Source organism: Tupaia chinensis, unplaced genomic scaffold (genome assembly GCF_000334495.1).
Source record: "Tupaia chinensis unplaced genomic scaffold, TupChi_1.0 Scaffold000314_1, whole genome shotgun sequence".
Classification (NCBI taxonomy): domain Eukaryota; kingdom Metazoa; phylum Chordata; class Mammalia; order Scandentia; family Tupaiidae; genus Tupaia; species Tupaia belangeri.
This window is the reverse complement of record NW_006159807.1, coordinates 2,167,602-2,183,775: the sequence shown is the minus strand read 5'-3', so window position 1 is coordinate 2,183,775 and position 16,174 is coordinate 2,167,602. Positions and strand designations below refer to the sequence as shown.

Here is a 16,174-nt window from a genome sequence, read left to right as displayed (position 1 = left end):
CCTGGCTGCTGTAATGACTGAGGTCGAGATTCCTCTGACTGAGTCCTAACCAATCCGCTGCCATGACCTTTGACAGTATCACCGTTGGTAACTGGAGGATGTTGCTGAGTCAAAGCAGCTTTTAATCTCTGAAATGCAAACACACATACACACAAGTTCTCATTTTATACTCAAATTCAACTCTCAATATACCACTTGATTAATAAAAAAGATATTGTTAAAGAACACAGGCGGATCCAAAACCTAGTGGTTAAAGGAAGCCAGATCCCACATGGCCAACTGCAGTTAAAAAGTCCTGGCCCAGCAGCTTGAAAAACATGCCAGTTGTGCGTGTGTCCAAAATTGTAACAATATGGAGAAATGGAGAGGAGGAATTGCAGTGTGATCACATCCCATTGGGGTCCTCCTCTCCTCTCTTCTTTTCCCTCACCTTCTGGCAATTTATAAAAAGGAATACATAAACATATTCAGCTTTAAAATTGGTCTTCATTTATTAGATTTCATTGCATTCTGAATATCATTATAAATATCAATAAAACAGTAGGATCTTTGGAACGCTTTCCCTAACTTTTTGTCCAGTATTATTATACTATTGTAGATTTCTATACTCTACTCTTGCTAATTAATCTTGAGAAAAGATTAAAAGTAGATTTCTATACTCTACTCTTGCTAATTAAAGTGTAAAAACACTGTAAACCAAAAATAACTAGTATTTTTGCTTTTGATCTATTGCCAGAGGACAGAACACCTACCAAAATGAGCGAGAGAGACAGAGAGCGAGAGAGCGAATGAGCAAGCACGTGTGAGCACTCCCCAGTGGAGTAACATCAAGTCACAATCCCTTCTCTCATCAATTTAGGCATGCATGCAAATGTGCATGGCATGTTTTTCCTAGGGATTGAAAAACTTGGGCTGGGATTCAAGCCATAGTTGAACATGTGGAACCTACATTTCTGTCTCAGCTCTTAACTGCCATGCTACAGGGTTGGCCTGAAAATAACTGGTTTGGTTCAACGAAAAAAAAGCAACCCAAGTTAACTATTATTTACACTTCCACCTTTTCTCTTCTACCTCACTCCTACGCTACATCCCAATCTTCTAAGGTTCTGTCTAGGTTCTAAGATACTTCCATCTTTTTTTTTTTCCCTCCAGATTTGGGCTATTTGATATCTGCTTATAGGTTTGGTGCCAGTGCTTACTTGTACAATAACCTGATGTTGCCTTTTTTAAGGTCAGCATACTTCTTGTCAGACTGGATCCCCTCCCAGAACGACTGCTGGACTTGCCTCCTTAGATCCTCTCTATCCCCAGCAGGCAGACCTAGCTTTAGGTCTATCTCTCTCATCACATTCCATTTGGTTAGTTAACAGAATTCTATCTAACACACTTTCGGAACATGATAAGACTAGTGTTAGAATGAGGCCCTATATATTCATGGCTTCTTCTTTATAAAGATACAATCTAAATGAAGCTTACTACTCCATCATTAAAAATTTGTCACACTACCTTACCTCCCAACCAGAGTAAGCTATTTAAGTAACTGTCCTACATGTCATTGCATCCCTTTTACAAACTGGGATGATGATCTGCTCCATAGGTGTATAACAGACATTTGCTAATTGACAGAAATTTATTTAGTGTGAAAAGGACACATGTGATTCTTTAAGGTAGTTTTGTTGTTATGATCTATAAATATGAAATGATTAGCACAAGATAACCATACTGTGGTATATCTCAGTGATTAAAGGGACTTCAAGGACTTGAGAGACCTGGGATTATTATTACAAATACTACACTTAATAATTGAAAAGTAGGGGTCAGCAGGTGGTGCAGTAGTTATGGCACTGAATTCCCATATGGTCAATGGCAGTTCGAGTCCCAGACCTGGCAGCTTGAAAACCACACTGGGTACCTGTATGTGCATGCCCAAAATACCAAGAGGAGAATGGAGGCATGGACATTCCCCCAGGGAGTGATTTCTCATTTTCTCTCTCTGTCTCTCTCCAGGGAGTGCATGTGGCGTATGGCAAAAGCCTAAAAACAAAAACAAAAACATAACTGAAATATAGTCCTTGGGTCCAAAACAAATTTTATTATAAAAATTTGAATCAGGGGATAGCAGGTGGCACAGCGGTTAAGCTGCTAGACTTCGACATGGCCTACCACAGTTTGAGTCCTAAACCTGGAGGCTTGCTTTCTTATTCTCTCTCTCTGGAGAAGAACTTTTGAAAAAGGCCTCCAAATGACTTTTTACACACCCTATACCAAATTAAAAAATAGTAAATAATAAATAAAATTAAATAAAAATTTGAAAAAAATCCAAAAATATATATATTTTTTGAGTGAGAGGTATCTCCATTATGTTTTCCTAGGATTCAGACTCAGGTGAAAATTTGAGGGAAAGACACAAAATAAGAGAAGATAATACACTGATATGAAAACTCTGTGCAATTTATCCAGTGCATCTTTTTTTTTTTTTTTTTTAATTTTGGTTTTTTATTTAGGGGGGTGGGGTTTACCTTTTTTTTTAAATTTAGGTTTTTACTATAGGGTGTGTGTGTTCACCAGAGACCATGAGAGGGAAAGTGAGAAATCACTCCATGGGGGGATGGCCATGTCACAATCTCTTTTCTTCCATTCTCCTCCTGGGATTTTGGGCAAGCATGTACATGTGCCTACTATGATTTTCAAGACACCAGGTCTGGGACTTGAACCATGGTGAGCCACTTAGGAGTCCTGTGCTTTAACCACCACACCACTTGCTGGCTCCTATCAAGTGCTTCTTAAACTTCCTAGGATTAAATGCTTGCCTGGAGTGCTAAGTATTAAAAACACAGATTCTTGGCAATCTTCCTTCCCAGAGTATAGCAGAAAAGAGAGAGAACTTTTGAAAAAGGCCTCCAAATGATTTTTAGAGTGATTCATTCCAGCTAAGAATAATTTATCACATTTTACAACTATTCAAAAATTTGTAATTTCTTTACTTTCATCTATGTGTATCTTCATCCTGACTGGTTATCATATATCATTCGGATCCCTGAAAAACGGAAGCATATACAAAAAGATCACAAGAATTTCAACTGAGGCAATAATTATACCTAGGTAAGTAAGACATTTTCTCTCTACTGCTAATAGTAGAATTGTAGATTCTAAGTATGACTTTTAAAATGAAGTCAGAGATTTTTCTAAAAAAGAAGGTTTTAATTAAGATGCTAAGTAACACAGAGACACTGTAAATTGAACTTTTTTTAGTGTACAGTTCAACAAGCACATATAATTGTGCAATTACCCCACAATCAGGATACAGAATAGTTTTGTTTTGTTTTGTTTATTGAGAAGTTTTTGCTATAGGGTGCGTGCGCTTGCCAGAAAGACAGAGAGAGACAGAGAGACAGAGAGAAATCACCCCCAGGGGGGATGGCCACGCTGCAATCCCTTCTCCTCCATTCTCCTCTTGGGATCTTGGGCATGCATGCACCACGTGTCTGGTATGAGGTTAAGCCACCGGGTCCGGGACTCGAACTGCAGTCGACTACATGGGAGTTCAGTGACATAGCCATTAGGCCAACTGCTGGTCCCCAGAATAGTTCTTCTACCCCACAAATGCGCTCATGCTCCCTCCTCTCATACTCTCCTCTTTTCTCCAGCCTCTGGAAACCACTGACCTGTTTTCTCATCCCAAGAATTTAGTCTTTTCTACACTAGGCTACAAATTAAAACATACAGGTAAATAGCTTTTTAAATCTGACTTCTTTTCCCTAACACGATACACTTGAGAGTCACTAGTTCTGCTGTATTACCAGTAGTTTTTTGGTAACTTTTTAATTGGATAGTATCCCCATTTTACAGATTAGGAAACCAGAGAATATTTGCTCAAAGTTGCAGAGCCACAGATAATATTTTAAATTTCAAAGTGCACAATTTTTTCATGGCACCTTGTTATATACATTAATCTAGGTGCTAACAGGAGACAGGAAAAGATCAAGAATGATAATCTGAGGCTATATGGCTTACTGACTCAAAAAGACGAACACTCAAAATTAAGAACACCAAGCCTGGGCTGGCAAGTGGCATGGTGGTTGAGGGTGCTGGACTCCCACATGGCAGACCATGGTTCAAGTCTCGGACCTGGTGGCTTGCTTTCTCACTTCCTCTCTCTCTCTCTCTTTGATCAATCTGGAAAATAACAATGATAATAATACTAAATAAAGTTAGATAAAATAATTCTAAAAAAAAAAAAGACCAGCCTAATAATGCAACTATTAAGCCATGTGACCCCCAAGTTAAGCATGTTTTCTCCATCTTTTTTAACAGATGTAATTTTAAAAATTTATTTATTTAATTCCATTAACTATGGAATTTTTTTGTTTTTTTAAATTTGAACAGAGAGAGACAGACAAGAGAGAGGAAAGCATAAAAGCAAGATGCTTGATCCAGGAATCAAATCATGGTCAGGAGTTCAGCGCCTGAACCACCATACCACCTGCTGGCCCACAGATAAAATTCTTTATGAACTATTAATAAAAAGACCTGTGGTCTGGTAGTTAAGGGAGCTGATCCAACATGGTCAACTGCATGGTTCAAATACTGGGCCTAGTGCCTTGCAAACATGCCAGGTACGTGTACATATGTGTGCCCCCAATTCTGAAAGAATGGAGATATGGAGAAGGAGTTGTGGCGAGACTATACCCCACTGGCGGGTGCTTGCTTTCTGTCTCTGCCTCTCTGAAGTAAGTACAAGCATTCTCTGGCAAATTACAAGAAAAAAAAAAAACAAAAAAAAAAAGCACCATACATGTAAAGTCCTAGTATCTTCACTGATTATTATACCTAATGTACTTTAAAGTCTTATGCAGCTGTGAAGACACTTAGGCTAACAACTTAACTCTATCTCATTCTGTGACTCTGAACATATCATTAACCCTTGAGTCTCAGTTTTCTTATCTATAAAACTGAGTTGAGGTTAAAATCGTATTTTTCTGTTCTTCTATGCAAAAATGCATCATGACTCTGTGATGAACCAATAAATACAAATGCAAAGCTATCTGACTCATATAAAGATTGTTCAAATATCAGCTTCCTTATTTCTTCAAGAATAGCTATTGGGGTCTCTACTTTCTTAGAATGGGGGTGAGGGGATGTCAAAGAACCAGAAGAGTTCCTACCCTTCCCTATTTCCAAAATGTACATAGAGGGTCATTTGAAGAACTGGTTTGGCCCCATACAATTTTTACGAGTATGTTCAAGATCCTATTATGCATTGCCTCTTTCAGAATCTAGACAAGATTAACAGTTCCTGAGACCAGTAGATGGTGTAGCAGTTACACTGCTAGACTCCCAGGTGAGTGACCATGGTTCAAGTCCCAGACCCAGTGGCTGGAAACTCATGCCAGGCAAGCGTGCATGTGTGCCCAAGATGCCAGAAAGAGAATCAAGGAGAAGGGATTGTGGTGTGGCCATCCCCTCTGGGGGGTGATTGCTCACTTTCCCTCTCATTGTCTCTGTCTCCAGCAACTGCATACACCCTAAGGCAAAAAAAAGAAAAAAGAAAAAAAAGACCTTAAAAAAAAAGATTCAGTTGCTTCCTTTTTTTCTCCTTTAAACAATGAGAAACAACCATACTAGTTAAAACAGAAAATTAGTACACTAGTACCTGATGGGAAGTGATGTGAAACTGAAATGAGATGAGTGACCAAAGCAGTTGCTGATTAGAATCTGGTAAGCATATTCAGAAAAATAATAAAGGAGAATTGAAAGCAGAAACACAAGAGTTGGAAAGTGCACATCTCATATGCAGAACAAAGGAGTGCTTGGGTTAGAGGGTGGTCAGTCTGTGTATTTGTATCTTTTACAAATAGAATGTTAGACAGCAAAATATTGATACCTAGTCTACAGTACTAAAAATGGGGCTTTCATTTCTGAATATAAAATGCATATAACTGAGATGAGAGAGTTGGTAAATTGTGTGTTGGTAAAACATTTTTTAGTCCTTAGGTAGAAAACATCATAGAACTGAAAAGCATTTAAAGTTTTATAGTAAGAGCTTAACTCTTAGAATTAATGAAATACAGTAACTGCACATAGGGGATTCCGAAGTACATAAACATCATTCTCTTGAATAATCTTTAGTAGGACAAGTTACTACCTCATAGAGCACTTAAAAGCAGCATCAGTATTCATTCATTATCCTCCCTTGACTGCCCTGGGGTATATAGTACTCATCCAGTGAGAAAGCTCTAATGTTTGCTCCATGCTGTTACATTGATTACAATGGGTCTGACTTTGAAAGTGTGCCACTGGGTATAAAATGTAAGAAAAAGATTTTAAGGGTTAATTAACACTGCTCTTAACTGCCAATTTATTTTTTAAAAATTATAACAAAAATACACACATGCTAAAAAAATTAAAATGAAATAGGTAGAAAAAGCAGTCACTAAGTATCAATCACATAAAATGTTCAGTTAATAAAAGGATACCTACAATCCATACAGATTTAAGAGCATGTTAAAGAAAGCCAGATACTTTGCTTTAAAAAAGTGAATGAAAACAAATATACATATAACGGACACTTATTTCACAATGGAACTTTAGAGCTAGCAGAGATCATGGAAGTCAGTCCAATTACATCTTACAATCTTACAGATATACTCCCTCAGAGTGAAGTTACTTTCCAGAATCAGAGTGAATAAGCAAAATGAAATCAGAAATTCTATCTGTTGACTCTCACTTTATTGAACACGCATTAAAAATAAAACAAAACAAAACAAAAAATTTGCCAAACTAGAGCTTTGGTCTCATAGTAAGTATCTAGTATTGGTTTAATAGCAGGTATTCTACCTATATGTCAGTAACAAACTGAGTACTGGAGTTGGACAATACATTACTAAGATCAGAGTCTCTTTTAGTAAGGGGACAGACACAGTGGCAGAGCTGTAACTCACCACTTTGAGAGGGTGGGTCCATATAGAAAGGTCCTGGGGCCCATGCGCCCTGAGTGGCACCATGTGCAGCAAGCGTGGATGTGCACACACTCCCATGATTTAACCTGGCTGAGGCTAGGGAGAGATCATGGTTTTGTAGCTCTGTTAGAGATGTCCATCTCTCTCTGCCTGTCTCTTTCTTGCAGGGAAGAGATAAACTTTAAGAAAAAAATTCTCTCTAGAGAAATTTAATATATAAGTAAAGACAAACTATTCAGAGAAATAAAAATTGACCACTTAGAGAAATAAAGATTTAAAAGGTCTATATTCTCCAATGTGTACAATGAAATCTAGGCGTAACTTTAATTTAAAAGTAAAAGTATACATTAAGAAAACTAAAATATCTTTTTATATTTCTAAGAAGCTGACTAGTGCTTTAATGTGTAGAGTTAATTTTTAGCACTGTAGATTTCAACTACTATACGGGAAACACTTTTTCTTACAGAGATATATAGTGCAATTAAATAAAGTATGAATGTTGTATTGACCAATCTGACAAAATTATTTTTAGAGGTGATCTGCTAAAAATAATTTGTTATTTGAGTTTTATGTTGCAACCTTGAAAATAAATTTTATCACATCTGTCACAATTTGACAGGAACAAACTATTCCATCATGGTTAAAAGAAAAAAGATAATGTTCTTTAGAAACGATGTATGAAAAAGTCAGATCCATATTTCATATGTGCCACAAAAGCTCATCAGAGTAATAACCCTCCTTTCTCCTGGGTGTTATGCTACCATCTGCTGCTCTATTACTTATCTTTATTTTGCAACTAATTAACAGCATAATCTTCTAAATTCAGCAAGTTAATTATCATTATTGTGGTCTTTGCAGCATCATCAGTCCTCATGAAGTCTTGTCTCCCCACCCCCAGAGAACATATGAAAATGAAGTAGGTTGGGAGAGGGTCTGTTACTTTGGAGTGGGCTCATTAGGTGTTTGCTGATTAGCTTGGCATGCAGAGGCAGGTCAGAAGAATTCTGCTGAACATGAGGTTCCATGCAGGGCTCAACCAAGTTAATGTAAGTTTCTGAACATTTGCCAAGATGCCCTCCGTCAGCTCTCAGTAGAAACCCCCTGCAGAAAGCCTACTGGCTACCCACTGTGTGCAAAGATATTTCTCAGTTTGTCACACGAGTCTTAAAGGAATGATTCTGGAGGATACCACATAAATACGAAATCTCTTAAAACTTCTAGATGATTAGCATTTTTTAACTCAGAATTAATTTTTTTGAGGATTACTTTTAAAATTATAAATATTCCATAGGAAAATTGTTATATTACTGTAGAAGACTAGTACAGATTAAGAAATATCTACAGATTATGTGCTTTATGACACACAAACCCCCCCCTAAACTTACATTTGGTGAGATGTAGTGTAATTCTGTAGAAAAATAGCAGATCCTAGAAATTCTGTAGTAGTATTAAAGACTACTAGGTAATCCTGGAACCAGCAGGTGGCATGGTGGTTAAGGTGCTGGACACTCTCACATGGTTGACCAAGGTTTGAATCCTGAACCTGATGGCTTGCTTTCTAATCCCTCCACTATCCCAGGTCTCTCTCTGGTCAAATTAAAGTAAATTAATGAATAAATAAAATTAAATAAATAATTTAGATAAAAGTACTAGGTAACCTTGTATTTCTGGGCCCTCATTCCTATTATTTCCTTATCACATTCTTACTTTTTCAAACATTTTTTTTGTTTTAAGGCTTACCCTGAAGAATTGTTTTGAGCAGGAAAGGAAGATCTTATTTCAGTATTTATGATAGATAACAAATATAATGCATACTGTAATGATCCTCCTGAAAGCAGTGAGCATCTGAAAATGGGAAAAAGTATCCTCAGCTATCCTAACCTAAAAAATTTATCTTCAGCTGGAGTGTGTTATTCATTTTTAGGGGTTCCAGTTCTGACATTTTTCTTACATCGTCTTTTAACTACAGGTCATTTTAGCAGAATCACCACTGCTACACTAGATAGCATGTCATTAACAGACTGTGAGCACAAAAGCCAGATAAATCCTTGAGAGAAATGCGGAAACCAAAAAGGATGATGTTTAAATATTTTCAGAATTGAAAACACCAACAATGAAACAAAATCCAACTGAAGCAGTGAAAGAAGAAATTACAAATTTTAGCAAAGGGCTGCAGACAGGAGAAGAGTCAGAAGAATTATTTAACATGTTCCTTCAATCTAAGGAACATAAACTGGAAAGTACTCATTTGCAGAGCAGGGAACTGAAGTTCTGTCTCTGATACAGAAAGAAATCAAGTCTTGTGATCATTGATATGATCATTAAGAAACCTCTATGCACTGGGCTATCAACCTGACTTTGACTTTCTTCAGCTGAAATGATAAAAGAGTTTGTTAAGTCTTTGTAGACCCATGAAGCTTAATGAAGTAAACAGATAACACTGACATTTTAATTTCAGACTTAAAAACAAACTGTAGTACCTATTTGATATTTTATGTTCTAAGTGTCTAAAATAATTTGTCACACTGAGTAACAGATTACCCTCGGATTTCAAGTTAAAATGTTTAAAGATACTGATTTATTCCTGTGATTTTAATTGTAAGCAATAAGATAATTTTTAAAATGACTTTATTCAATTTATTATTATTTTTAATCTGACCAGACAAAGAAAGAGAGAGGAAAAGTGAGAAAGCAAGCTGTCAGGTCTGACTTGAACTGCAGTTAGCCATGTGGGAGTCCAGTGGCTTAACCACTAAGCTACCTGCCAGACTGTAATAAGATAATCTCATCTAAGGTTCTAAATAACACAGGAATATTTAAGAAAACCAAGCCTCATTATAAGTTTAAGAGTTATTAAAATATCTGGGAAAATTTGTTAGACAAAATATTTCCTCTAAGATTTTCTATTTTTCTTAAAGGCTGTCCTCTCACTGATTATGACTAGTATCTTAACGTCTCCTTTCACCTACTTAATTAAATTTATCTTTCTTTAGCTTCTTAAAGTAGAAGCTTAGATTATCTGCTTATAATCTCTCTTTACACACAAATTTTGACATGCAATATTTTCATTATTAATTTTCAATTTCCCTTGTCATTTTTTTTCTTTTTTTGAGAGGTTTTTGCTATAGGGCATGTGCACTTGCCAAAAAGACACAGAGACAGAAAGCACGAAGTCATCTCGGGGGAGGGGGGATGGCCATGTGGCAATCCCTTCTCCTCCATTCTCCTCTTGGGATATTGGACACACAATACATGCGCCTTGCACTGGGTCTGGGACCTGAACCATGGTCAGCCACATGGGAGTCCAGTGACATAGCCATTATGCCAACTGCTCGTCCCCTTTGTCATTTATTCTTGAGCAACTGTTTTTTAAAAAAAGGTACAGTATAATTTCCAAATATTTGGAAACTTTTCTATTTATCTTTCCTTACTGATTTGTATTTTAATTACATTGTGGTTTGGAAACTTATCATCTTTGGTATATTTTATTGTCCTATATTTCCATTTTCTAATAGACCATAGCTATTTCTTTTAACTAATCTGTGAAAACAAAAGATATTGCTACATTATTTGAGTAATATAAACTGGTAACTTAAAATATCAATTGACTGGAATAAAGGGAATTCTGATTAGTTTGATTTTCCTGTTGCGCAGAAATTACTTCATTTCATACTTCAAAGTTGTTTATATTTTTGGGGGGAGAGATTTTTGCTATAGGGTGTGTGTGCTTCCCAGAAAGACAGGAAATGAGAAATTACTCCCCCCCAGGTGGCATGGCCACACCACAATCCCTTCTCCTCCATTCTCCTCTCAGGATCTTGGGCACGCATGCACACGCACCCAGCATGAGTTTAAGCCGCCAGGTCCTTCACTTGAACCATGGTCGACCACATGGAAGTTCAGCAACATAGCTATTACGTCAGCTGTTGGTCCCCAAAGTTGTTTATATTTTTAACAAATATTATTAGTCTGTTTATCCTGCCTGAGTAATACAGAGAACATTAAGTATAATTTTGATTTATGAATTTTCAGTATTTTCATGTCATCATCAACATCAAACATAATTGCATATTGCTATAAGTACAAAATAAATCTATTAACTTTAGAGGATAAACCAGAAATAGTTCAATTTTTGTAATTTGTTCATTCATGTGCACATATTTAACACCATCACCCAACAACTATTTCTATCAATTATGGCTAACAAATTTAACAAATACATTGTGGTTACTAAGAAATTCAACAGGGGAACCAGCAGGTGGCATAGTGGTTAAGGCGCTGGACACTCCCACATGGCCGCGGTTCAAATACCGGACCTGGTGGCTTGCTTTCTCACTTTCCCTTTCTCTCCCTGTGTATCTCTCTCTTGTCAAATTAAAATAAATGAATGAATAAATAAAATTAAATAAATAATTATTCTTAAAAAAGAAATTCAACAGACATAATCTTAAATTTTGAGATTTTTTTCTTGCAAATGTTTCTAGTGATCATAAGTGTCAAAAGTCTTATTTTCTATGAAGGTTATTAGGCTATGTTTTTTTCCCCCAACATGTACAGCAATTAGGATTATGCACAGTACCTTCAAAAAGTTCATGGAAAATGCATATTTAAAAAAAAAAATGAACAACCTATCCTGGGAACAGCAGATGGCATAATGGTTACATCACTGGACTCCCACATAGTCAACTGTGGTTTGAGTTCCAGACCTGGCAGCTTGACACTCATGCTGGCTGTGTGTGTGTGTATGTGTGCCCAAAATCCTGACAGGAAAAGGGATTGTAGTGTAGCCATCCCCCCAGGAGGTGATTTCTCACTTTCTTTCTGTGTCTCCAGTGAGTGCACACATGCTATAGTAAAAAAAAAAAAAATCTGTCAAACAAAAAAACGAAACACAAAAACCTATTCTTATGTTGCAAATTTTCTGGCAAGCCAAAATCAACTCCAATTCCATTTTTTCATGAACCTTTCGAGTTTCCCTCATACAAAGAACTCCTGTAATGGAATAATAAAAGAGAAGCAATGCAATGTAAAAATGTGCGAAAGACTTCTCAAAGAAAGTCTGGCAAAAAATAAAATGTAAATTAAAATCACAAGCCCCTGCTATATACCTCTGCAATGGTTACACTGATAAAGACAGAAAAGTAAACACTGGCAAGAATGTGGAAACTGGAATTCCCATACAATACTGGTGGTATGTAACTTTTGGGAAAAGGTCTGGAAATTTTTTATAAAGTTAAATGTAACACCTATATTCTCACTCGGCAATTCTACTCCTAGATATTTATCCCAGAAAATGAAAATATATATGCATAAAAGGTTATAAAAGGATGTGCATGGTAGGCCAGCCCTCTGGCCTAATAGTTAAGGGACCCAGGTCACACATGGCTGACCCAGCAGTTAGAATCCTATCCCCGGCAACTGGACGCACGTATGTGCATTCTCAAAATCCTGGCAGGATAGAGAAATGGAGAACAAATTGTGGTGGAACCATGCCCTACTGGAGGGTGCTATCTCCTCTCCCCCACTTGTGTCTCTCTGGCAAATAGATGCACCCTCTGCCAAATGTGCACAGTAACTTTTTTCACAATAGCTAAACATTGGAAATCATTAAGTATCCATTAATAGGAGTATGGATAAAGAAACTGTGATATAGCCATATAATGGAATATAACTTAGTAATAAAAAAAAAGTGAACTATGTATGTTCAACAACATGGAGAAATCTCAAGAGACATACTCGACTGGACATATAAGAATATTGTTATTCCACTTACATGCAATTCTAGTATTTTTCCCCCCCCTAAAGGACACATACATCTGCAAGAGGCAAGATAGGGAACAGAGAAAACACACACTCCTCCATGGTGAATGGTGACACTACAATCCTCCTCCAACACTCCCTTTCAGGATTCTGGGCATGCAGACGCATATGCTGAGCATGTTTCTCAAGCTGCCAGGTCTGGGAATTGAACAGCACAGTCTGCTATGTGAATTCTAGGTGCCTTAACCACAAGGCCATGGAGCTGGCACACTAGAACTAATCAGTGGTGACAAATACTAGGACAGATAGGAAAGGGGAATTAATTAGGAAGGGCAATAAAGAAACATCTTGAGTAGATATTAATGTTCTATATCATAATGGGGTGTGGGTTATATAAATGCACTTACCCCAAAAAAACACAGTTGAGGGGACCAGCAGGTGGTGTGGGTGGTTAAGGTGCTGGACACTCTCACATGGCCAACCATTGTTCAAGTTCTGGACCTGGAGCTTGCTTTCTCACTTTCCCTCTCTCTCTCTCTCTCTCTCTCTGTGTGTGTCTCTCTCAGTCAAATTAAAATAAATGAATGAATAAATAAAATTAAATAAACAATTCTTAAAAAGAAAAGCACACAGTTGAATATAGTTCATGTCTATGTACTTATATTTTACATTAAGAAAGATCTATAGGGGACTAGCAGATGATGTAATGGTTACATTGCTGGACCCCCACATAGTCTACCGTGGTTTGAGTCCCAGACCTGGCGACTCACATCGGGAACATGTGTGTGCATACCTAAAACCCCAAGAGGAGAAGGAATTGTGTGGTCATCTCCCTGGGGGGTGATTTCTTGCTGTCTGTCTCTCTCTGTCTCTCTAGCAAGCACACCTGTCTTATGGCAAAAATCTCTCTTAAAATAAAACAAAAAACAGATCTACAGGCTAGCTCGGTGATATAGTGGTAATGCATCACTCAAGTGATGTTGGATCCACATGCAAGCTCACAGGTTTGGTTCCTCAGAACCTTACACACCAGGTACGTGTACCCATGATTCTGACTAGTAGGGAAGGTTGTTGGTGGTGATGGGAAGGAGGATAAATGTGACATGAGACTCTATTAACGGTATTTCTCTCTTTTTCTATTATAAAAGAAATAAAACTTAAAAAAAAAAAAAAAACCTAGACCAACGACCAACCCAAGACATGCTGGTTAAGGAACTGGACTCCATTTGGCCAATTGCGTGGTTTGAATCCTGGATCTTGTGACTCAAACAACACATCGGGTATGTGTGAATGCATGCGTGTGTGCCCATAATCTTGAAAGAAAGGAGAGGAGGAGAAGGAGAAAGTATTGTGGTGTGACTATGCTCCATAGGGGGTGCTTTCTCTCTCTCTCTCTCCAGTGAGCACGTGCATCCTTTGGCAAAAAAAAAAAAAAAAAAAAAAAAAGAAAGAAAAAAAAAAGAAAAGAAAGAAAGAAAGAAAAGATTTATGAAATATAATTGAATAGTGGGTAAGGAGTGGACTAAATTATAAATAGGACAAGAAGGCTAGGCTGCTCTGAGGTATATATCATGCTAGATAAATGATATATTTACAATGTAAATGATGTATAGTGATTGAATGTATATATAATAATAATTTAAAAATAAATAAATAAGACAAGAAAGAAAGTATGCTGCTAATAACTGAAGCTGAATGATGCTATACGGGAGCTAATGATACCATCCTGTTAACTTTATACATGTTTGAAATTTACCATAATAAAAAGTTAAAAAGGAAAAAATAAAACAGCCTTTTTATATAATCAGAAATAGAACAATTTTATTTACTATTTCAATTAAAACAGGCAACTTCCTAAATATGGCTTTTTCACATTACCAAAGTTCTAGTAAGAAAGTTATTTGGATTATTAAATTTAAATGGGGAATCTGTAACTCCCCATGCTACTTTTGGGTCTTCAACCAATGATTATTTTTCATATGTAAATTTATAAAAGTTGTAACTTTGGTACTTTTTAACAAACAAGCATACTATGTTTTTTTTTTTTTTTTTGATTTAATTTCCTGGTCACCTAAAAGAAAAAGTGCTTTAGGTTAACTTACTGAGTTTAATAGTTTCTAAAATATGACTTACTCTGGTAGCCAAATGCATTTATTTAAATCAGATTTGTTCCCTTTGAGTTAGTTTTTTTGGGGGGGAGTTCAATGAATATGTGAAAATATTCTTAGATGTAGAGTACAGCAATAAAATTTCTTTAACTCGTTTCTACTCTACTCAGTTCTCACTACATGACAAATTAAATTAAAATGTTTATTAATACAGTATATTTAAGGAATTGTAAATAACCTCCCCTGTGAAGCTATTCTACTATGAAGTGAAGAAGATTCATCTAAGCATTTCCAAGCTGTGATATGAACACGCTATGATGTGATAAATTTCCTCCTTGGGTTTTTAAGGCTCTTCTCTCACACAATCAAGAACCAGCTAATTTTTGGAATCCTCAATCTACTATTCACTTAAATAATGTGTAAATGTTACTGTTTAAGGTTATAGTGAGCAAATTTCGGATGACCTGCACTAATGGAAACTAGAAGTGAAACAATTTTAAGTCATGTAATATGTTTTTTATGTGTATAAATTTAGATTGCTAGTTCAGTGTCTACCAAAGAACTAAAGCAAACAAAAGGTTTCTAATAACTTATTTATTGACTTCCTGAGAACATATTAATTAAATGACGTTAAGAATTGGCCCTATATTGTTAGATTGTAGAAGGGAGAATTACACTACCTTTTTTTTTTTTTAAAGAGATTTTTGCCTTAGGGTATGTGTGCTTGGTGGGGTGGGGGGAATATAGAGACAATAGAGGGAAAGTGAAAAATCACTTTCCAGGAGGGATGGCCACACTGCAATCCCTTCTCCTCCATTTTCCTTCCAGGATCTTGGACACACACACACACACACAAACACACACACACACACACACACACACACAACATGAGTTTTAAGTCACCAAGTCTCGGACTCGAACCACTGGCCATGTGGAAGTCCAGTGATATAACCACTACTCTATCTGCTGGCCCCACAGTGACTTTTTTCAAAGTTGATTTCTTCCATGAGGGAGAGATGAGAGAGAAACAGAAATAGGCAGGCACTCCTAACAGGCTTCTCATTCTGCATCTAACCCCCAGCCAGCCAGAAGGACATATGCCTGGTAGGCAGAGGGAAGGCTCGGGATGCAAACCCAGGATCTTCCCTTAGAGGTCCACTGGCATCACAGAAGGTTGCATTACCATTGCACCACTGTCTGGCCCCAGAATAACACTGGTTAAGGAAAAAAAAGAAGAATCTTCTGAGAAAAAAGAATGTTTATAAGATTGTGTATAAGATTCTTTTTTAATTTGCTGAAGAAAGATAAAGAGGGAAAGTAAGAAAGCACCCCCATGGCAGGTGGTCA

The 16,174-nt window shown here is 36.8% G+C and overlaps 1 protein-coding gene across 1 annotated transcript in view; it reads right to left on the bottom strand.

Moving 5' to 3' along the window:
- Positions 1 to 16,174, bottom strand: part of ATF2 (activating transcription factor 2) — a 122,067-nt gene that overhangs the window by 36,415 nt on the left and 69,478 nt on the right. The window lies entirely within an intron of this gene.